Consider the following 24,939-nt stretch of genomic DNA (forward strand, 5'->3'; position numbering starts at 1 on the left):
TAATACAGCCTCCTCCAGCTGGAAACACAAAATGTGCTTTAGCAGTTCCATCAGAAAGAAGTTTATCTCCTGACTGCTGCTCTCCTTCCTACCACCTGTTGTGTGCAGGTACACTGCAGCTTAAAGCCTTCTGTAGTAAATCTGAATAAATAGTAAAACTAGCCTGTCTCTGAGGACAGCTAGCTCTGCTATATCATATGGGTACATTCATTCCACTGAGTGAGTATTAAAAGATGTCTTCAGCGTTTCTAGAAGCTTTTAGCTTTGGTAGGACAATTCAACACTTTCCTTTAAAGTTTCTTCTTCATTTGTGTTATACCTGACGCTGCACTCCATTATGAAAAGACTCAAACCCAAAAATTATGTTTAAACTGACTCCCAGGCACTGGAACTTGATTGTCCTTACTGTCAAAGCATTGCACTGATTTCTGATCAGGGCTAAATTGTGTCAGTCTCCCCAAACAATTCCCAGGTACAAATTACAAACTAATACGAGCTGGAAACTATTCCCAGTGGCTGTATATATGCACCCGACATGGTTTTGAGGCTGAGCATAATAGGGAGGACTGGTCATCCTGTGCAGTTGGGCTTGGAGCCCGAGGGTGCTTCTGTCCACGTATAATTTACTAATACAGATGTGGCCAAGGAGCCTGACAAAAGAGTCTTTCATTCAGTGCATTCATCTCACCTATTTATCTCAGTGCAACACTTCTGTCATATGCAACAACCTGTTCCAAATTAGTCTTCTACACATACAGCCAGCACAAATCTATCCACATGAAAATCATACTAAGTTTCTATCAATTTCATTGACTGCAAGACTAGGTACAGCCTCTCTGTTGACACTACTATCTGTCATTCAGTAAGACAAACGTTCAGCGCTAAGGGTTTGTGTGGTTATCTGTGTGTAATACCAGGTTCTGACTTGCACCAACATTAAGAACTGCATGCAAAAATTTTTCACCATCTTATTTTGCACTCCCTTCACACTGGGGAAACACAATCAGAATGTTAAAGAGGAGCAAGCAGGGTTTCTCTTTGCACCCCGTTTCAATGCAAGTACCACATAGCCACCAGGACAGGCTTAAGCCCCTAATCCCTTCAGCCTCTCTCGTAGCCTTTAGCATCCTGCTTGCTTAGTTGATGTTGGTGGCACTCCTGGTGCACAGCTGTAACAAGAAGAGGAGAATTAAGCTCCATTAATCAAATCCAGCCCTATACGCCAAATATTTTTATTTAGATATTACTTCCCAAAGGAAGTCTGGGTCTCTTTTGTAATGCCACTTCATCGAGGCATGTTTAATAAGTAATGACAATTCATTTATCTAGTCCTATACCTTTCTTTTTATATATGATACAGAAAAAGTTCTAAGAAACTGCAGTAGTAAGAGAAATAGAGAAGGAATACTATTGTCAGTCTCTTAACATTTACCTTTAGAAGGCAACTTTAGTTTTGTTTAAATATGTCTGCTAAAATGTCTGATGGACACTACAGAGAGAAGTCTGTCAAAAAATCTCCAATTCTCTGCCTCCTTCCTTCCTCTGGCCAGTTTTTCAATCAGGCTACACACTGGATCATACAAATACAGAAAAAGCTTCCAGTGAGTGCTTTTACCTCAGCCTATTTGTGTAGAGGAAAGGTTTCTGCAGTAACATGCGTATGAGTCATATCCTGCTTTTATCATGAGGGACCTATATCAGCATAAAAAGTGAAGACTTTGCTTGACATTGCTGATATTTCTATAAGAGAAAAGAAGGAAAGCTAAAAAGCTTCTTCCCTTGAAAGAAATAAACACAAGCCCAAGCCATTTCACGCTTTTGACATATATCAAAAAACAAGCAAATAAAATGAAAACATGTTCTATTTCCCTAGGATACCTTTAAAAGAAGAGTGATTAAAGTGTTAGAACTTATGCCACAGAGGAAAGAGTTTGAAGAAAAATATCAGTGACATTTTATTCAAATGTGTTGCAAGTTCTTTAGGAAAGTTACGTAGCCTTTTGCCTATGGATGAAAAACACCTACAACTCAAAACTTGACTACATACTGAGTGGGGCATACAACCCGTGCACGTGTGGAGTCCCAAATACCCTATCCTCATTTCAGCAGCAGAAACGTAAAATGAATGAGATGGATGTTCCAGATCATGAAATATTGCAACCTCCAAAGGAACACCTGCGGATGTCAGAAAGTTCCAAGAAAGGAGGCAAACTGAACTCTGAAATCTGAAACTAATTTCTCATTTGAGACCTTTTAGCTTCTATGAACTGTTACTCAATGTCTGTTCTCCTGATGCAAAATAGGGTTGGTCATATAATGGAAATCACCCAATACTTTTTCAAGCACTTTGGAAATGAGCATAGAAATATCTTTGGATATCACTCAAGTGAATTATAAGGTATTCAGCAATTACTTGAAAACCAGAGGACCAAGTTGTTAAAAAGCACGGCCAAAGGAACAGAAAAGATCTTGAAAAGTTAAGTGTTGGTTCAGAAAATACAGACTAATAGGGCCAAATAACAATGATGGAAAAAATCCATACACCTGCACATTTCACTCAGTGGAAGTGGAAAGAATGGTCTATCGATTCTCCTCTGAATAAGCATCTATTCTAGGGCTACTATCAATGGCTACATCAGAAGAGATCACTATAAATTTCCAGCAATATTATATGCCTGGCTTCTGTGACTCAGTGTCCTGCATATTATAAAGGATGATGTTTGTGCCCTGAAGCTAAGAACTGTACTTATAAAGGATGTTGTATGGCCACTGTACTAGATACGTTGGGTTCAGTCTGCAAACCTGACAGTCTCCAGGCCAGCAATGTATAATTCAGAGCTCCTCTCTCTCCTCTTTCCTCATTTGTTAAGTGAAAGAGAGTAGAAAGTGACAAAGGAGACAGGGAAAGAGCTACTTGCATTTCTATATGGAGAAACAAGTGTGTTTAGCCGTCCTGTGCCATCTTCCACAGCTCAGCTGCAACGTACTTTTAAAAGACCACAGATGAGTATTTCCAAGGCCACTGTCAGAGTGCCCACCATCAGGTGACAGGCTAGTCTCTATGCTACCATTGATTGAAGAGCTCACACTGTGGTCGTGATGTCAGCTTCTGTAGTTGGAAGCTGAGTATATTCCTTGATTTTAAAAGGTCACTTAGTCTGAACGCTTTTAGTAATAATAAATCCAAAAGGCAAACATGTCAATGGATATCCAAAATACTGCGAAGCCCTTCAAGTATATATACTTGGAATAGTGGCCAAGAGAGGTGCAAAATTCTGATTTCAGACACGTTGTTTTTCATCTTGAGCTTCCAGTTCTAGATGTCTTACCCTTTCTGACCTGTATTTTCTCCAAAATTTCAAAATCATATATTCAAGCAAACCCAGCTCTTAAAAGTCCGGGGCCATTTATGCAAGGGCTTCCCTGATGAAACTACTTCTACCTCTACAAAATGCATAAGATACAGACAGGCACTCACTGGGAGAGATTGGCCTCCCAGTCTTCCCTGTCACTTCACATCTTAAAAAGCTATCTCGATGTGGCATATAGGACTTAAAATGACAATTAATTCCATTTAGAAATAACTCTATTATTCATCACACATTTTCTGTGGTTTTGTCCTTTTGTTTTCAATATTAAGGACAGTTGCATAAATATTGGGCTCTTTGTTTCTTAATTAACTTTTCCTTAGCACTTTATCCCTAATCTATCGTTATAATTAAAGTCATCAATTAATTTATTGGATTAAATTAGCTTTTTCTTGAAAAAATGGTTTTGGGAAACATCCTTGTTAGTCAGGAGAATTTGCTAATACTTTCTTTTTACAATTTTCTGCACATAGCTTATTATAAGTTTTCAGGTTTAAAATGGTAGTGATATAAACATATTTTATCACCAGATACTTTTTTCTTCCTATCCAATGGGATGGAAGCAATTAAGTTCTCACTCTTGACTGTTAAGAGGAGAACTAAGGAATAAGAGCTAAAGAACTTATGAAAAAACCAAAGTCCTAACATTAAAAGAACAAAGGAGGGAGAAAAATAAAAGGAATAGCATGATGTTTGAAAGAATCCATATTAACATAAGGAAAAACTTTTTCACTGTGAGGGTGACAGAGCACTGGAACAGGCTGCCCAGAGAGGTTGTGGAGTCTCCTTCTCTGGAGACACTCAAAACTCACCTGGACGCGTTCCTGTGTGACCTACTCTAGGTGGTCCTGCTCTGTCAGGGGGGTTGGACTAGATGATCTTTCAAGGTCTCTTCCAACCCCTAACACATTCTGTGATTTCTTTGATGTCCCAGTTTTGGCTTCTACTGGTTTTAGTCAGTAGGCTTTGGGTCACTCTAAAAGTTTCTAAAATATCTGCACTTGTCATCCTTCCTATTCAGCATGTAAAGTTTACTTTGACCTTTGTGTTACAGATCATCTTAGTGTTAGTTTAGCACATTCAACATCCTCGTCACAAGTCTGCGGTCAGGGTCTGTTGCAGGGGAGTCAGCTTTCTCGGAGTGGAATAGATGACATTTTCAGCCAAATAAACTAAAAAAAAAAAAAAGTAAATAGAACATCCTCTCCAAGTTCTGATCCATCACATTTAGTTTTGTTTTCATTTCCAAAGAGAAAAACTCTCACCATGCTTAAGCTGCAGGAGGGCAGGAAGAACAGCAGTACCAATGAAAACATCTTATTACATCACTGTCAAAACAGCTTTTTGTCACCAAAATCTCCCCCAGTCCCCTTTATCTCCCATTGAGTGCTACTTCTGTTAAAACTGATTTATTGAAAAAAAACTCAAACAACCAATAATCTTTATCATCAAGCCATAATAACTAAAAAATAATAATGGAAAATTCTATTGCAGGCAGATTTATGTTTTGCTTTTCTAGCTTCCAATGTTTTTTATTTTTCCATTTAATTTGTATTAAGGTGAAAAAAATGTATTTTTTTCCTACAGTCCCAGTTACATGTCTCAAGTAATCTTTTCTGTACACTTATACAAACATTTTATTATTATGAATATCCTTCCATTTCAAATACATTTATTAAGAACACTTTGTCAGTAATTCATTGTCATGACCTGTATCTTTTCTCAAATACAATGCTTTCGTATCAGGAACTCCATTAGCCATAGAAAAGTTGATACATTTTTTACACTGCCATAATAGTGGATTGTGCTCTAAACTTGTGGTCTAGGTAGTGGGATAGTGTCTGTAAAGACAATAAATTTTTATAGAGTTAATGCTTGTGAAGAATTCCACATTCTCTCAAAGAATAACTCCAGAAAGTAAGTATAGATCCTTTTGTTTTCAGTGTTAGCAATGAAGCATAAAATATAGTGAAATAGCAAGAGTTGTTTATGTCTGTGACAATAAATTTAACCAAAAAAACAAACAAAACAAAACAAAAAAACAGAAAAGGGCATTGTCATAGATAGCTCTTAGAAAACTTGTCTCTGATGAAGTCAATGTAACCATTTGCGTTGGCTTCAATAAGGTCAAGATCCTACTCTAAGCACCTAGCCACCTCCTGTGCTTAACTACTGCGCTTAATACATCTAGCTGCGAGTTACCTGTTGCGTATACAAAAGCTGCAACTTCATATGTTTTTTGAAAAGCATATGCAGTACAAAATAAATCTGATTTAATTTACCACTATAAAGAACATCCATTTACATAGAGAGTTCCATAAATTTGATTGTGGATTTTTTCATTAATCCATATGGTGACTTAAAAAGCACGAAATAGAAATTCTATCCAATTTGCAGGAGAGTAACTGATGACTTTCCCTTAAAGCTCCTCCCATCCTCTCTCTCATAGACACAAAAATGCACGGATGTGCATTTGTATGGAATTTCCACCAATGCAAATGAAATTTCAGAGATCTGAAGGCAGGATTTAGCCCAGAGTACTCAGTGTGTGACAGCTCATTTATTCTCATGGCAATGAATTGATGAAGGAGAAAGGCTCTTAATGCGACAAAAAGAGCTTTAAAAGCAGAAATGGGAATCACGGAAGTTTCTCACAAAGTCAATTGCTTTTTTAAAGATGTTTCTGAATTTCATGTTTATGCTCATCATGGTGGCCCCTGCTCCCTCCAATCTCCAGTAAGAGGTGATTTGTCCTTCAGCTACAATTGCGGATGTCAGAGAACCTGTTCTTAGATCGTTAAACAGTTCAATTCACAAACAGTCTACATAGACCAGTTCAAAAAGAAAAATCATCACCCAGAAAAGAACTAGAGAAGCTGTGGATAGGAGGAAAGCTAAAAGACCAGGAAAGCCCCAACTGCCCAGCCCCATATCAAATGATAAATTGAAAGTAGTACCTTCACTATCATATCTATGTGTTTTCAAAATTGTATGTTACATTAATTAGTTCAGTTCATAAATTAGAATTTATGGAGACTTTCTTCTTTAAAATAGAGTATAATGCTTGTGCAAAATTCCAGGCAACCTCAATTTTGGAGATGGTAGGTTTCTGGTCTTCCAAGAATATTAAGAGGAACCTTCCAAACATAATCCCAACAGAGGACAAGCACAAAAATCCCTTGCACCTTGTTTAAATTTCTTCTCTTTCCTTGTCCATGCATGCACAAGGCCATTTGCTTTTTCTTCTCCAAAGCCAGTTACTTAAAGTGAGCATGAGACATCATATTGGAGCACAATGGCTCAGCAGAGTTTAATGGCATCTCCTTTAGGACCAGCCCAGATGGGAAAAGAATGCAAATTGTTTTCAGCACGCTGGGTTTTTGATTACCAGTGAAAAATGACTGAGCAGCTACTGTCCACTTCTTAGAAGGCCTATTGTTTACATTTTTCTGCTCCTGTGTAATGGAGCAACCCTGAGATGTACCTAGGGTTTCTCTTGGCATTGGAGATTAACATTTCATTGTGGGAAAAACAGTTTAATATCTAGGAGCAAAAACTATGAACAATAGTTCAACTTTTTGCATAAACTACTTTAAATGCAAGTTTGAATCATGAGTCAGACACAGTCCATGCTTCTCAGTTGGACAGAGTACCAGCATCACTTCCCAAGTGGTACCATGTTAATTCCCTCAAACCAGTGCCCTAATAATTACACTGTCTATACAGACAGGATCTGCTCAGGCATGTCTGCATAGCACAGAACAGGTGTGACACCCTGGGTTAGCTAAGTCAAATGAAACAGCAGATAAAACAGATATTTGTGATACTTGCTTAATTTAACAACTTGGACTCAACAATGGCTGAACTCTTACACTGCTACTCCAAGTTGCAAGCTATGCTGTCTTTCCTGTGATTTTAAAAACACTTAACTACCGCAAACTAGTTAACATGATCAAAGAATACAGTCATCGCTGTTACTACAACAGACATCTCTTCAGAACATTGGTGTGAGAAAACTGCCCAGCTTGCCAAGTAACAAAGATGCAGGCCAAGTAGCGCACTTATCTTGTACCAGCCTGGGACAGAATGCAGGCTAACTAGCGAGCTTATCATTTTGGGCAGGGGAGGAAGGATGAGCATCTTGCTTGTATGGCCAAGACACCGTACAGATGCTGGAAGTTTTACAGTCTGTCAGTTTGGATGTTTTACGACCCAGACCAATTACTGCGACTGCTGGGATGAGGCAAAGATCTTATGGCCAGAGGTTGTACCGACAGACAAGACCTAGTTGTCAGAGGTTGTACCAATGATACCAGAGAAGTCCAGATCCGTAGCGAGTACTGGCTTTCCTTGCCCCTGCCCTGCTCAATTGATAGCGCTATCAGCCTGCTAGGAGCCAATCAGCACACAAGATATGACTCAGTCCCACCTTATCAATAGGTATAAAATTAGTCTTTAGAACCCTCTAGTTTGAGGGTGATAACTCCAACTGCTGGACAGGTCAACGGGCCTGGACCTCTCTCCTCCCCAGGCAGGGATGCCCTCTTGATGAGAATTGCAATACTTACTTGCTTATTGTCTTGGTTACTGTAGTGCTCGCTTAATCTATGTTTGCTTATTGAGTGCTTGCTTGTTATAGCGTATACACGGTTAACGGTAGTGACAGAGATATACAATAATATTTCAGGATGACATTTATATTTGTGTGAGACAGTGTATTCATCAATGGCAATTCCAAACTTATCACTCTGTCACCTTAATAAATTACCTATATTTGCAACTTTGTGAAACTGTTTCAGTGAAAGTGCCTGTGAGGGCTCTGATAGGCAAACATCAACTCTAATACAGGGCTTGTAAAGCTGTCCCAGTGAAATTCCTTTGAGGGTTCTGGGCTAAGGTTAATAAGAACAAAAAGAAGTCTGGAAGTTATACACCAACACCACATATGCCTTTAGATATAAACCATCAGCCAGGTCTAGGACTAAGGGTAGATCTAGCTGCACCTAGGCTCCTCTCTGAGAAAGAGTTTAGAGAGCAAGGTGGTCCATTCTGAACCTCATGACCAGACTGGGGGGGTCTCCCTGATTACATAACCAGCTCCTATCCTTAACACAACACCCCTTTGCTTATTCTTTGTATTCTTAGACAGAAAACATGGACCGGTTCAACAGGAGGGTTTTCCCTACCCCCTTCCTTATCCATAAACCATTGTCCGGTTCAGCAGGAGGGTCTCCCTCAACCATATACCAACCTTGTTACCCTTTTACGCAACAATTGGTCATAGACTGAGACTTACTCTGATTTTCTGGGGCTTATTAGCAAAACTAAGCCCTGGAATAAAATAAAGATAAAAAAGAAATTTCAAAGCAGATGCAGTAGAAAATAAAGAGTGAGAGAAGGGGAGGAAGAGGAGAGGAAAAAAGAGTGCCCAGAAATCTCTCTGTTTCTTTTTCTTGGTAGCAATAAGCACACACAATGCTCTGGAGGAGTACCATGTACTTTGACAGTAAATCGACAGGGGATACTGAAGGGTGTGTGCGGGTTGTATTACAAAAAAAAAAACCCACAGTCCATTTTTGATACCGCAAAAAATGAACAATTTTCACTACTAAAATGTGGATACCTTCCTCTTACTTTCTCTGGTGACAATTCAGACTTTTTAGCAGAACAGTTCAGAGAGCGAATATTTATATTTCATGATTTTTTTCTTTATGAAGTCTTCCCATTACTGATAAGTTTCATATTTTTTTGGTCAGAAAAAAGCTTTAATTAAACAGAATGTACCATTAATTACTTTTCACACAAGCCAGTAAGAGTGAGTGGAGAAAGAGAACTACTACTGAAAGCAAGCTGTAGTGAAAATATGGAATTTCCTAAAGAAAGAATGCGTGTAGTTTCAAAACCACAATCACAGTTGACAGAAATTCTCACCTCTATTGACAATCTCACCAGAGGCTAAGGACTGAGAAAGCACAGGAGATGGTTTAATGTCTTGTCTTTCAAAGTGATCCTTTCAGATTTAGGATGAGATGAAATGCTGAACAGATGCAAGGATACTTTCACTGTCGCTGCCTCTATATTTTATGTGGTGTTCTGTGAGGAGCTAGAAGAATCTTGCTCCCAGCCTGGCATGTTTCGCAAAAAAAAATTAGGAGGAGAAAAGAAGTCATGGATAATAAAATCAATCCACTCTGAAAAAACAACTAAAGCATTTCACAACAATGCTCAAATACCTGCATCAGCTCAGTGTGTTCCTCTCAAATACATGCACAGTAAAGACAGAATTTTTATTTGATAGCTGACCAGTAGGGAAGAACCAAATGGCCAAATTAATGATAAATATAACTCAAAAGTACAGTTTTTGGGGCATGAATGCAGAGGTATCATAAAGCCTACAATGTGCAGACTTACATTTTTAAAGCCTCCAGAAAAAGCAAAGTGGCAAAGTTTATCAGGAAGAAAAGAAAATCAAAAATGTGCCAAAGTGTTGTGTGAAGGCAGCAAGCTAGACAGCATCAGAAATGTGGCACCAACAAGACCTGTCAGGATGATACTGGAAGCCAAAGAGATGATGTCACTCTCTAAGGAGTTTTTAATGTGATATTACAAAACCAAATGATATCTCCTACATGTTGAGCACTGTAGACATATTTCATGTTAACCCTAGCTCTCACAGTAGTACTGAAAATATCCCCATCTAGAGGAATTTTAGTCTAATAATCAAGAATGGACATTCAAGGACATCCTTAGTTCTTCGACGATGACTTTAGAAAACAAACAACCTAAAGGCAGAGAAAGCAAACAAGGAAACAAAAAGTTATCTGCTTTGGTTTTATTTCTGTAAGAACTTAAGAATCCATAGTCATACTGCCAGTTACACCTACAAAATTGATGAAAGTGCTACACAGGACCTGGTACCCTTGTCTTTCTCTCTCCCTCTCCTTCCCATTCTAAATATTAGAAATTTTTAAAATTGAGAGATGTTCTAGACTTGACACCAAATGTTTCATGCATCAGGAAAACACAAGTTAGGGTTCTGGAGTTCTAGCCAGTTTGAATAATGCAGTAGAGGACTATGGTAGCATGAACTGTTAGAGGAATCACAGCTGCTGGTCTTCACTGCTTGTCTAGACAAAAATTAGGTCTTAGTATGCTCTTGATGCTATCTAGAGGCTTCAGGACAGGTACTGAAATATGGATTTCACATGCCATATTAGTTCTGTGGGCATATGTTAAATAACCCTGTGTCCCCATTCCTGTATCTCCAATCTGTTAATCTATCCTTTTACGTTGAAATTTCTCCTATCTTGGCATTTTCTCCCTAGAACTTCTGCTCCAGAAAACCGTAACCACAACGTGGAACAACAGTAAGAACCAAGCTACTTTGACAAAAAAAACAGAATCCCATGTACCAGAAATACTTGTCCATCAGCATTCATTGCATTTTTTTGTTTGCTTAGCCTTCCAATATCATTGTCCAGGGATAGAGTCCTTAGAGCTGAGTCAGCTTTTCTGATTCTCAAACAAATATTAAAGCCTAAGTATGCGTAAGACTAAATTTTACTTTTCCTTCCCCCTCACTTAATGTCTTTGCATTTTTAAGCAATAATGCTCAGCTGATATTCCAGCAAAAGCATCCTCCAGCTCTCCAAGCACAGCACCACAGGAAGCTCACCAGCATTCTCTCTGTTCAGGCCACAGGCCACTCTTGCATCTTACTTTTTGCTATCTGAAACAGTCAAGCCCATCAGGCTGACAAAGAAGGGAAATTAAAGAATATGGGGCTTCTGTCTCAAAAAGATCCTACAAGTAAAGGGTTGAAGTGTATGCCAGGTGAACTCCCATACTGCAGTTTCCCACCTGCACTCTGGTCTACTTCAGTGGTTCAGTTCTCACCCTAAGAGAGGAGAAATTCCTCCTGCAGTTCTTAGTTACACTCAAATCTGAACTTAGGGATAAGGAAAAAAGAAAAATGTATTGAAGAAGAGTGTTTGAAATTTAGAGAGCAGCAAGGAGGGTAAGAAGATGCTCTCATTTCTATCCTATCACTTTTGTATCAATTACAGAAGGAACATCCCAAATAAAACCAAGTACAGTCAGCTAAGCCTTTGCTCAGGAAATAAGTGTCAGCTGTGCGTCGTCACCAGATGAGATTGGCAATTCTCTGTTGACTCAACCCTGAATGATTCTTCATTTGGTTTCAACTGACATTTTTACATCATATTCATCTGAATGAGGAGTGTCTGCCCTTTCAACTAATCCTCATATTTACAGAGAAGGAAAGTCACAGGAAGAAAGAGGGAGGTGAAAATGCTATGGATAAAATTTGTCTTGTAATAGAATAAAGTTAAGTTTCTGATAGGGTACATTTCCTTACTTTATGAAGGAGTTTAATGATGTCTCTTAAGAATAATAAATAAATGGTCGGCTTGGAAGCATTCTGAAGTTAGTATTGCTTTTTCTCCTCCTAAGTCTGCTGATTATGGCATTTTTCCATTAATGGATAACTTAAAGTCCTTAAAACCAGCTTTCAATCAGTTTTCTTAACTGCAGTAGTTCCCCAGAATTGCACCAATACCAGACTAGCTTCACTTTGCAGTGAATACATTCACAAAGGGCAGGATTTCTGTGTGACTGTAAATTCCTTCCCCGACAGTATGCTTTCAGGAGTGACCAAGCCTCCATCTCCAATTTTCTGCTAAAAAAGCCTGACCTGGGCATTTTGATTTCCACAAGGAGCATTGCTCACAGCATATAAAAATACAAGAATGTATCACTAGTTACGCATCTGCTACCAGACAGTGCAGCTTATTTCTAGGTTTCATTTTATAAGTACTTGAAGCAATAAGATTCAGAAGTAACTTGTCTAAAGAAGCTATACAGGCAAAGTAAATTAGTTTATCTGTGTTAATTCCTAATGAGAAAAACTGCCCCACATCATCACATTCAATATTTAAAACCACCTCCCCATGATAAATTTGCAGCAGGTGTAGTGTTACATGTCATTACTGAGAGTTTGTGAGCAAAATCCAACAAACTGGTTTGCACTTTCTCATCTTTTCTTAGCTTTCTTGTTTATTTATTCTTACACATACAAAGTTGTCTACAAATCTGAACCCACTCTGTCAACCAGGTTTGTATCTACAGGATAAATGCAAAGCTAACTTCAGAGTGAATCTTTAATATTTTCTTTTTAAGGCTGAGAACAGAATGGATCAAACATTGAATATGTTGTAATTTTCCAATTTCTTCTTGTAGATGTTTTTGACTCTGAAGTGAAGAAATAAGATATTTTTCAGTCCTTAGTTTTTCATCTTCAGAAACATGAAATTCTCCTTGAGACAAGAGCTGTTTTGCTACTGGGCCAAAAAAAAACCAACCCCAACAACAACAAAAAAACCAACCACAAACAAAAAAACCGACAACCCAGGAGCAGTTATCTTCTCTTTTCACAAATATAAGACTTTATAATCGTTATTTTTAGCTGTTCTTTAAAGCAGCATATGGGCTGCCATTTTTATTTCAGAAATGGGGTAAAGACACAGCCCAAATTCTTCTGGTTTATATACTTTAGAACACATGGAGATCACTAGAAAACATAGTCTAGACTCTGGTGACTTTTGAAACTTTTAAATTCCAGGTATGAGAAAGTTGTCACCCTGCCTTTCATCAGGTTATAGACAATAATGTAGAACAAGTAAATATCTCCTGGCAAATCTTCTCTTCCTGAGAGCCTGGACCATGGTGTAGTGTGCAAGCAAGACTGCATGAGCAACATGTTGCCAAAACTAGCCACCCTTGAGTAATACTTAGATTATAAGAATATGCACTAATAATAAATTATTTTTCATCTCCTTAGAAATACAGCACACCTCTGAAAGTACACACATGCCATGTCAACCAGTTATGAATGTTTAAATAGGACATTACCTTGCTCATTTATTTTCTATTTAATGTTAAATGATGTGCATAGAAATTCATGGCATAGTATAACTTTAAAATATATATCTTCTAAAGTAAACCAAATCAAAGTCTAAATTATGTCTATGATAAGATTATTTCAGCTTACTTCCCTCTTCAGGTTACTCAAGCTGCCTTTTTTACATAAATCTATACAAGAATGGCCCTCAAATCAAGCAGCAACCTTTTTCTAAACATGGCTGAAGTATTTGCTTAAATACCTGGAACTGCTGTCTTCACAACTATCCTACTTTGGGATTGATGACCTTTACAGGATCACTAGTCCTAAAAGGATTTGTGAGACCTTTCCTGAGCTCGCACGTTCAGTGATGCCTATGGCAATGTTCTACTGCTGAGGAAGCTTTGAGATTGCGTTCGCAATGCTGAACTGAGCTCTCACCATTCCTGCAGAAATCACTTCATTCCCATTACTGACACTGACAGCGCAGCTCTGGGAAATTATTCATTTTGGGATTTCAGCTATGGAAGAGAGGAACTACAAATTTCCAACTATAAAGGAAGCAGTGGATTGATGTGCTCCTTATACTCCCTATCAGCAGCCAGCCACTCCATCAGTGCCCCATTTCTAGCAGGGAAACCAGTGATCCAAGCTGTGGATTGAACCCTTGCCATTCAGTGGTGCTTTCAGAGGACAACACGTTTCCTGCTGGCCTGTCTCTCTTCACTCAGGAGACATACAAGAATCAAAAGAAAACTACAGAAATTCCTAGGACTGGAATTAGGGAAAAATAATGAATCGTACAGAATCACAGTTTTGTAACTATTTGGTGGTAGATCCTTACCTTCTGATCAAGACTTCCACAGCATTTGGCTGTAAACAAGTCTATAATGTGAAGATGGTAGACCATGGCGAAGATGCTGAATCACGTATTCACCACATACGCCTTTTCCCATTGAGCTAAGCTCCAAACAAAGCATCTGTGAGAGAAATTTTTTTTGAGAGTGTGAAAGAACTTAAGAAAGCAGTGATTTTTATTGTCAATGTGTGAAGGATACAGGTCTCAAGCTCCTCTTCCGTTCTGATAATATACTACTGTTCAGTGGTCTGAAATAATATGTGTATATCACCCAAGCAAGAACTTAAGTTTTGAGAGATTTGACAACACTGTTGATAAGTCAAGATTTATGTTCTGCCAGATCTGTTCACTCTAAGAACTCTCTCCCCCTCCATCGTCTGTTACTACCCGAGGAAATAAAAGGGCTTGAAACAAAAATGATGGTCCTGTTGTCTGAAATCTTTATAATAAGGAGGCAGAGGATGTGAGAAAATATGACTTTTGCTATTCTAGTCCTTTATTTAAGATCAGTGGTGGCAGGCCCAGCATAGTGTGGCAAAAGGAATCTATTAAATATTACTCATTTGTACTTATTTGAGTTTTAAATGCTAAAGTTTCATAAAGTTTGCACATCCACTCACAGAAATATGTAATAAAATCCTAGAGATCCTGGTCTGCTTTGCAAGTTCCACCAAAATAACTATTTTGCCTTATTTGTCCTTTTTATATTTTTTGCAAAACAGTATCTTTAGGGGTGGGACACTAAAAGCCTGATATCCTCGGTCTATAATGAATCTTGTAAGCTGTAATGATTTCTGTGGAATCAAGATTGATTTTTTTGTTGTTATTTATCCAAAACTGAAAAGATTTTAACATTTGGATTGTCAGATACGATTACTTCCTGAGAAGGAGCAGCAATTAGGATGTCTTCTGTGTAGGTTAACCCTCCGACCTCTCCTGGAAACAGAAGAAAAAAGAGTGGCCCTGGTGTGCTGCTGACAACCTCCAAACCACCTGCTTGTATTCACAAAAATTCCTTCGTCAGATCCACATGAACAATTCCTTTATTCCATTTGAGTTGAAAGGCTTAGGAGTATGGCTAGAATACATTTTCAACAGATGCTTGTGTTTGCCTTGACAATTCAGAAAGTTTGTACACTATCTGGTATGAGGGATTCTGTGCATCTGTCTTTCCAAGTGAGACATGAAGATGCATTTGTTCACCTTCCATTGACTGGTGTCTCCATCTTGGCGTAAAATGTAGTGAAAACATCCGGGTGCCTATCTCAGGACTAAATAACCACAGATCACCCAGAAAGTAATAACTGCCCATTCAAATACAGTGGCTGGGTATATAAAGATGGATCTCCTCACAGTTGTTTCTTCTAGTCTGAACTCCAAGAAGGACAAAACTTAGAAAGAAATGATATGCAGAATACTGACCACTTGTCAAGGCTGATCAGAAATGCAGCTGACAGAGTTACTTGGAAGGTGTAAAAAGTAATGGTCAACTTCCAGCTGTTTTGGAGGTGCAGGCAAGACATAAATAGCATAACTACAGGATCAGAGACAGACTTTGTGATTCACAGCTTATTGAATAAACTAGATAGGAAAAAAGTTCAGTTGGTCCTGTTCGCTACAGTGCTTTTTAGAGCTATCACAAAACTATTATCTGTATTTACTTCCACTATTGTTTCTCTCTGACTGGACTTCTGACAAACACTGTGTTATTGTATTGTCGACTTATCAGTGGGGAAAATCAGATCTGCCCAGGCTTCAGTTGGGAACCCCACAGGCTGGTCTGTCATAAAGAATTAGAGACTAAGAGCCCATACAGAGCCCCCTGAGGCCAAGCAGTTCAACAGCACACAGTTCTAGCAGATATCTTGTTTAGGTCCCACTGAAGGCTTTGCCGTGCCTAAAGTTACATGCTTCACACAGAAAAACTGTTTATAAAGGACTACATCTAAGTTTTTAAATGAAACGTTTATCTCAAGAAGACAGTCACTACTCAACTTCCATAAAGTTGAAACTATGAGGATAAATATGCTTTCTTCTACCTAACCACAAATAACATCTAAATGGGATACTGGCCTAAGAACTCTTATCTTGTTTGAAGAACATATAAGCTAACAACAGGCACAGGGGAAGTAGTGGATCCTGGTGTCTCAGGCTTCTCAGGAGTCCAGAGAAGACTGGATTGAATGGTTTCCTATGTGGATTTCTGGTGAGCACCTGGCAAAACAGATCTTGGTCTTCTCAAAGCTCTCCCTGAGGCCAGGAAGTAGAAGGTATGTTCTCTAAGCTACTAGGCACTGGTATTACCATCTGCTCTAGTCCTCAAGATGCTGCATTCACTGAGTATGTTACTGAGAAACTCTAAGACAAAGAACTCAATTAACTGCAAGAAGCCTATAAAAACCATACATGAAGTGCTCTTGGGTGTCTGAGAGAGAGAGAGACAAGAGAGACAGAAGACAGTGAAAAAGGCAGACAAGAAAAGCCCTGCCAAAATTGAGCAATTTCAGTATTAAAATGAGAATTAAAAAACAAAAAAGGCAAGAACACTTGATTAATACAAATAATAATAATAATACCAATGTTTATACTTAAGCAATAACTACCAGAAATGAAGCGAGCTTTTCTGGTTTTCTGGTACACCTCCATCAGTGGTGGATTATTCATAAGGTCAAGCATTTGCAAAGGAGGTTATTTGGAAACATCAGATTACTGCAGAAACTTAGCCTTATCTAAATTAGTTCTACCCAAACTCTCAGACAATAAATTTCTCCACCTGTTTGCATATTGATTTTTTTCCCATCTTTTATTTATTTCAGCTTCCTCAGGGGTGAAAAGAAAAAGTCTATTAAACAGCTAACAGGAAGTATGAGTTCTGAAAGGGTTTTTCTGCTGTCAAATGTCTCTCTGGCTGGATCACCTTACAAATGTAAATTAAAAGGCTTAAAATGTAGTAACCCAGTGTAGAATTTTAATTTGACTGAGACAACACATTTTCTCATCCAAAACATATTGTTTTTCTGTTCTAATACCCTCCTGATCTGGATAAGGACCCATTAGCTCTCAGCTCTCTTCTGGTATGTAGAAAAAGGGTTGTCTAAAGGATCTTTATTCTATTTTTCTAGTCCACCAATTTTGCTTCCCTTTTTCTGAAACAAATGAAGTAATGAAATATATACTTATCAGCCCCGTGAACCTCAGCAACTAAGTGTGAGAGTTAAAGCAATAATCAACAGAAGTAGCTTGTGAGATTTTACAGATAGATAATTAAACAGTCTATGAATACTTCATTTCCCTCCACTTGTCTCTGGTTTAGAATGTCCTTAGGATAGATCTACATTCCTATGACACTCACTGGCCAGGGTACTTAACCTTTAATAGCACTATGAAACAGTATTACTTCTTGATGTGTGACTTTTCCGAGATCAACAGCCTTATATAATCAAATGAATACCTAGATAATACTCAGTTGGTCATTTATTAGCTCACAGTACTTTGTGATTAAGTTTAATCAGTTTTTATTTCTGAGGAAGCTGTTGTCTTAAACAAGTTTTCAGTACAAAAGGATTACAGTATTTACTTGTTCCTTGGAGATGTAATTCTCCTGACCCAGCTTTGGAGAACCAGCTGGTAGATCTGAATCTGCCTAAAAAGGGAAGGCAGGTAGTTCTTAGCTAAGGATTGATCTGTGCTGGGCAAACTTCTATTTAGAAGCAAGAGATGTGCTAAGAGAGCTATTCATTAACACAACTGTAGTTAATCCCTCTGGTTCCTAAGAAAATACAAAAGCCTTTAGCATAGCCATCTACACTACCCTATTGTGGTCCTACTTCTGAGTACACGAATTTAGGCAGAAGTTTCTAATGCTAGTACAGTATGGTCCATAGCTGAAACGGAGTAACTTTAGCAGGTAAGTATACAAAAATCATCAATTCCTAAAATAAATGCATGAATAAGTAAATAAATGCCAAAGCTTACCTGGGGATAGACACCTTTCTGAGACAATGGAGATATGCTGGAGATACTATTCAAAAAGATTATTCCATCCACATATTGGCTGGCCTACAGTACAAGTACCATTTTTGCCTGACCTACTCCATACCAGTGGTTTGTCCAAAATACTCTATCTTTGAGGATTCCCTCCCACCACAAGTGGCAAAGGTGGGATGGATTCAGAGAAACAGGTTAGTAGAGACACCTGTATTCAGTTTAGCCCATTGCTATCCTGCTTATGTTCTAAGACAAATGATATGGCTTTGTTTTCTCATACTAAATGAACATTTTCAACAACACACGTAGTTTTACAACTTTTCAGATGGCTGCTACTGCATTAACCATAAGTGTTCTAAGATAGATGTATGAGAAATTCTTCCAGTTCTCTTCCACTACCCTGTGTGCAAAAATTTGGAGAAACTGGAATAACTTTAAAGCCTGCAGCTGTCTTGTGGAAGCATAGAAAGCTTCATGAAAGTGACTTTACATTGTATCACTGATGGCAGGGCTCTAGCTAACAAGTTCTGCTACAGCTTTAATTCATTGACCTGATAAGGCTGATTGGCTATCACAGAGCTCTGAAGTGCTGCTTCAAGGTGTTTTCTAGGTAGAGACTTCATTTTAGACAGGACAAGATCAAGGATCAAGAAACTTCGGTCAAAGCACTTAAAACACTGAAAAATAAAATCAGAGCAGTAACATTTTACACCTGCACTGAATATCTTAACAGCTACAATAGAAAAATAGTTCTGCAAAGAACTCACTGAGCTGAGTTCCCTGTTGTATTAGGCAATTGTATCATACATGTCTTTTAGGCTGACTGAACTATCTAGCAGCAAGCTTATTGTTTTTGGTTTTGTTCCCACTGCTCCAGCAGGAAACAGCATCCTTCTGCTCTGAGGGTTGAAATTTCACTGTGCTTTGAGACAAAAGCTTTACTTCAAACTAGAGCAGGCTATAGATACACATCCAGCCTCCTGAGATACTCAGCTGACATCCTGTAACTCACTTGCACAGCTGAGCTCAATGCTCTCCTTTAGAGCTTGTTCTAACACAAGACCAAGTTATTGCAATAATTCCCTGCCTTCTGTCTTGTGAATTGTTCCAGGTTTGCTTCTACCTTGACCGTGTCTCCACCTCATCAGCTATCCCATTTTGTTCTCAGGTTCAATAACTTCTCCCTTGCTGAAAATAGGCATTTTATTTTGGGTCCATAAGTAACACCCGCAGCCCCTTCCTTTTTTTTATTTTCCAAATATATCACTGACAAACTTTTTGCTGTTCTTTCACCGTATTGGTGTCCAGTTCAATATGATGAAGTAATTATCACCTTATCCTGATTTTCTGTGATGCAGCTTGATTTCCTGATCAGGTTCTTCTGCATTACTTTAACTCATAACTCCTGATTTCTATTTCAGTGATTTCATAACCCTTTTGAACACACAGCCCTTTGCCTTGAAGGCTTTTTCTGTTGTTTCTAAAATAAATTCTAGATGGCTTTTCTACCTGCAACTTGAGGACACGCTAGTATTTAAATGCTTTAAAGTAGCTGACATTTTTTCAAAGCCTTTTTGAACTCAAGAGCCTTAATACAACAGGCTCTCTCCTAGGTCTTTTTATCATCCCTCTGTTCCCTGACAGTGATGCCCCAGATCCCCAGCTACTTAGCACTGTAATAACAGAGAAATCCCAAAGAGTCCTCAAACATCCTTCTTAATCCTCTTAATTTCTTGTTCTTAACCCATGACTAAAGGAGGCACTTGGCTATGTCCAGGCACACCCATCACCACACAGACCAAGATGTCTGTGCAACATGCAATTCTCCACTCAGCTTCTCGAAAGCTTACCTGCCATTTCCATTTTTCTGCCATTTCTGCTAGCCTGTTTTCTCCTCAGTCCTCTCTCTTCCCAGCCAGCTCTTGCAATGGCCTCTACAATATTTTCTTTGTCACAAAACATTTTTCCCCTGAGCTGCCAGCTCACTGCTTCCCCCTCTCCCATAGAGGCTCTCCCTGCTCCCAGCCACCTGTTTACATGCTCCCTTGGGTGGGGAAGAGCAGGACACCTCCAGTTTGGCAGCTCCCCTTCAAGGGCTTTTTCTCAGTTCTCTAGTGCAAGATTTCCAATTCAATCATACTTAGTTACAGACCTATTTTTATCTTTCCATTTAATTCTGCTTAATTAACTTGGATATTTCATACCAATTTTAGTGTAGCTTGTATATCAGAACTACTTTACCATTCTCTCCCTAAGCAGTTTGATTCCAGAAGTATCTATTTCAGCTGTGCTTTGCCATCTTGCTTCATTCCATAAGCATTAAGTGTTTTTTCCAAACACCATTTTCCGCTTCTCCTGATTTGCACAGGTCCTTCAACATTGACATCCCAATTAAAACCTTTATTCCACCATGTTTTTGTTATCCTGGATTTCCACATTCAGATTCTGCCTCAGAAGCTTCCTCTTCTCTACTTTTGCCCACATTCCTTTCATTAACAAGAATGGCATCACAGGGCTTGCTGATTAATCACATCTATTTTCTTTTCAATATTTGGTACCACACTCACTAGCTGAATCATCTATGTTGCTACCATTCTTACTAGTTTTGTTACCTCACTTTTCCTTGTTGCCTGCCATCCCATCCTTTATTTCTGCTTTTTTTTTTTTAATTTACCATATTTTCCTATTCTTGAGTATTGAAAAAAAGCTGGAAGGCATTGGGGCTGAGGCCCAAATGACATAGAAAACACCTCTTACATCACCTCTCCCAATTGCTGTGCTCACTAGGTTAAATACAGTGTTCAGGTGATAATAAAAGTAATATATGAGTCAAATATTCAGGAGTGCTTTGTCACTACTTTACATGCTCCTCTCTAAAACAGGTGGCTTAATTAGAATACGTCTACTTGGTTTTTATAATAAAGTGTACTTTTGGCAGTAATAGTAAAACTGCATGTTGCATTATTTCTGTGGTTAATTTTAAACATACATTTTACAGCCACTGCCAGCGCTGATGTTAATTGTGCCTGCACTTGAACACTCCTTGGAGAGGTAAAAGTGTTTAAGGAGGCTAGATTTTTCTTTTTAACTTGTCTTCTTATTTCAAGAAAATTTAATAAGATCACCTGAAGGAGACAAACTGCTGCGTGGAAGTTTTTTCTCGTGATTTTTGAAAGAGATTATTTAATTTCCTTTCCTTCCCTTTCCACTATCTTTTCCACCACAACATACATGTAAGTATTATATCTTATTTTTACCCTGTGTCAGAAATAGGAGCTGTTACATTAAAGCATAAGTAATGTGAGACACACACAGAGGCCAAAATCTTAGAGGCCTGCAGCCTGTGTAGCTGAAGGGGAGAGCCTGATGATTTGCAGTTCAAATCATGGTCAAATCAATTCTGCACAAAAAATGAGGACCATTTTCTAGGAAACTGGTGTCTCTGTGGATTAAGGAGAGCCATGAAACACAATTTCAAAAATTATCTAGTGTTAAGTGTTTAAACAGAAACTACTAAGGAAATTCCCCATGATTTTTCAAGCTCTTGAAAGTTGAAAGAAAAGCTGGAACAATAAATATTTGTTCTGAAAGTCTGCAGAGGCTACAGCTGACAAGGTTTGTCTGTGCCTATTACTATTGTATTTAGAAATAAGCAGTGGCCACAAAAGAATAAATCATAAACTTCACCTTTTGATGACTTTGAGATTCCTGGATACATGTGTTGTGCTGGCAGTTCCTTCCTTTGAGGGTCACAGACAGAACTAATAAAAGAAAAGTAGAAAAGAAGTGAGACTTCCCAAATCAATATTTCTTTATAAACTCTTCTGCTTTTCCAGGACTGTTTCCTTTTAGCTCATGCAGGTGACCTGCTGACACCCCTCTATCTTCATGTGACTGGAAATTGCTAGTTGATGCAATCACAAAGTAAAGATGATGGAGTAAGGACCCCTTTTGCATGAGTTCAACGTGTTTTACCTAGCAGAGCAAACCGAGCCATTATTTTCTCACAATTCCAGATTTTGTTGCTAATTGAAGCTATTTCTATAAATTTACAGATCAGTGGAAAAGATAGAAACAGCCTTTTGGAATAAGGGCTTCAAAGAAATATTCTAAAGGTGACAGAACCATTACATTGACAGCACCTAGGCCAGATCAGAAATTTTTCATCTAAATTATTTTTCAAAGATAAACTGAGTTTTAACTGAACTTGATGAGCAAACAGACGTACAGAAATATTTGCTATCAGTTCAAAATTCATCAGTGTTTTAATTATTTTGTAAAAATATGGGAGGTCTTCCTGGTTTATTCCAGAAAATAATACTGTCTGCAGGGATGAAAAAAAATTGTCTTTTTCTAGTCCAGCAACTGGAAAAGCTTGTTAAAGGTTAGAGATGTTTCATCTTATTTTCTATCTATCCAAGCAAGCTGACCGAAATTCATTTACATAGTAGAGAATCTGCTTTGGTCCTAGGATGGCATCCCAAAAGACATTCTAATATAAAAAGGAATACCTTTGGTATATCAACAGATTTATTTTTTATTTTTTTTTTTTAGAGATGCAGGTATTACCAAGAGTCTATAGCTTTTGAAAAAATAGCAGTAAAGCTTCAGCAATTATTACTGTATAAACATATCAGCACTTTCCAGAGTTTCAAACAAGTATACACATAATTGTCTTTTTGCCCTTGTGTCAGAAATAGCCAAGATTTCCCTCAGCCTTTCCCAGCTCTTACTCTAATGCATTATGCAGCTTCTCAACCAACAGAATCGTAGTTCAGCTCTGACAGTAAGTATGAGTTCACACTGCAGGAAGGCTTCTGTGCCAGAGCTGCTTCAGCCACAATGCAATATGTTCTTCCCTGAAGACCTTATATATGTGAGTGCAAATTGGATAGATAAACTCCTTACCATGGCTGTGGCAAAACTCATAACTACCTGACAAGGATGGATTCTCTATCACAACATAAATTAATTCCAGACTGTCATAGCTGTTTTGTTACTTGTCAGGTATTTGGTATAGGAAGCAGTTTGTGTCTTATGCTTCCCCAGGAAAGTTAGACCTGTTTTAATTCCCTCTAAGTTCTACATATGAAGCAGGAATATTTGATTTATACCACAAAATGTCCTGTATGTGTCACAAAAAAAAAAAGAGTGAAGCAGCTTACATTTGACATAGTGTTAGGACAGTGTGGAAGCCAGCCAGAGACTACTTTCTACCATCAAGGAGTCATCTGGAAGGAAATACAAGTGAACTGGGATTCTTCAACAGGGAAGACAATTCCATTCAGGATCTATGGGTTAACTATTTACATGAGAGCGTGTATGCCATAAACCAGCCTGTTGCTTTGTGGTCAGTTACCCTGGACTTTATGTTAGTGCTGTTTTGTAAGTATTGCAGAAAGAAAAGATTTTAGATTTGAACTACACGCATCTGTTTCAGGAAACATTTTTATTTATAAAGATATCTTAGCCTTTTCTACAGGGATTAGTTATAAAAATGAAACATTTTATTTATCTACTTAGGTGGGGATCGATAAAACATTTTTGTAGCCATTGTGTTGATGCAATAGGGATTGCTGAAGTTGTGCCTCTCTCTCTCTGTAATTCTGAAAATCTAATTCAGAAATCTCCAGATTGCCATAAACTGTAACGTTACAAGATAGGGATTTAAGTGAACATAGACAATACAGTGAACATAACCTGACATACAGAAAACTGTACTTTAAATGCTGGATTTGTTTGATTTAAAATCAAATTATCAAATTAAAAAAAAATGAAAGCACAATACTACAGTACCTTGTTTCATTTAAATGCTCTATTTAGGTAAGGTATACCATTTCTCAAATTGCTTTGCATTATGTTGGCCTCATCATCAGTAACTACTCCAAATCATTGTGCAAACCAAAAAAAAAAAACCCATTGTCTAAGCCAAATTTAATTTAATTAATTCAATTCTGCTGTTCAAAATTCAGTTTAGTGCCACAGCTTTCAAACTAGAAGCAGAATGGGTAGCAATATAACAATATCTGCTATACGGCAGACTTCAGAAGCAGCTGAGCAAAATGTGGTCTCTGTAACTTGCGAGAGTATTTCTCAAGCCTCTGGAAATGTTTATCTGCTTCCCATAGTGTGAGAATCAAAATCTGTGAAGTTTAAACCTTCCATAAATAAATGTCCAGTTAACTGCCAAATGAAGTTCACAGAACTGAGAAACATCAGAGCTGAGTTTGCACAAAGTTAACACAGCCCTTTTGGGAGGTCCATTACAATTTGCTCATTAATGAATATGATTGCTTATTATTCATTCTTCCACAGGATTCCAAGACTGATTTAGCAGCCCATAAAGAAGGAAGGAGCTGTTCAGTAGACTTTTACCATCATTTTTCAGTACATTCAACCCCATCTGACCCTCTGCAGCTGCACTTTCACTCCTGCAGGCTCCTGCATATCATTCCCATGGCTGACAATTGACACAGACACAGGCCAGGCCAAGGGAGCATTCCTGCCTGCTGTACCTGTGACCCTGAAATCACAGTCATCATCCCCAGTCTTAATGGGACAGTCAGGCATATGTCTTCAGAAAAAACACTGGTGTCTCCTGATGATAATATTGTAGTGTTGTCCCCTTTAACCAGGAGATACAAAAAATAGGTGGAAAACCTGACTAAATTCTGACTTTTTGATTGCCATGGTTTTGCTTTGTGACTGTTCATGTTTTGCGAGAGTTTCCTTTTCCTCATTTCTCCTAAAAGCAGGTAACTAACACATAATACAAATAAACTGTGACAAAATCAAAAACCCTGATC

This window comes from Leptosomus discolor, chromosome 6, assembly GCF_034619465.1.
Source record: "Leptosomus discolor isolate bLepDis1 chromosome 6, bLepDis1.hap2, whole genome shotgun sequence".
In the NCBI taxonomy this organism is placed as follows: domain Eukaryota; kingdom Metazoa; phylum Chordata; class Aves; order Leptosomiformes; family Leptosomidae; genus Leptosomus; species Leptosomus discolor.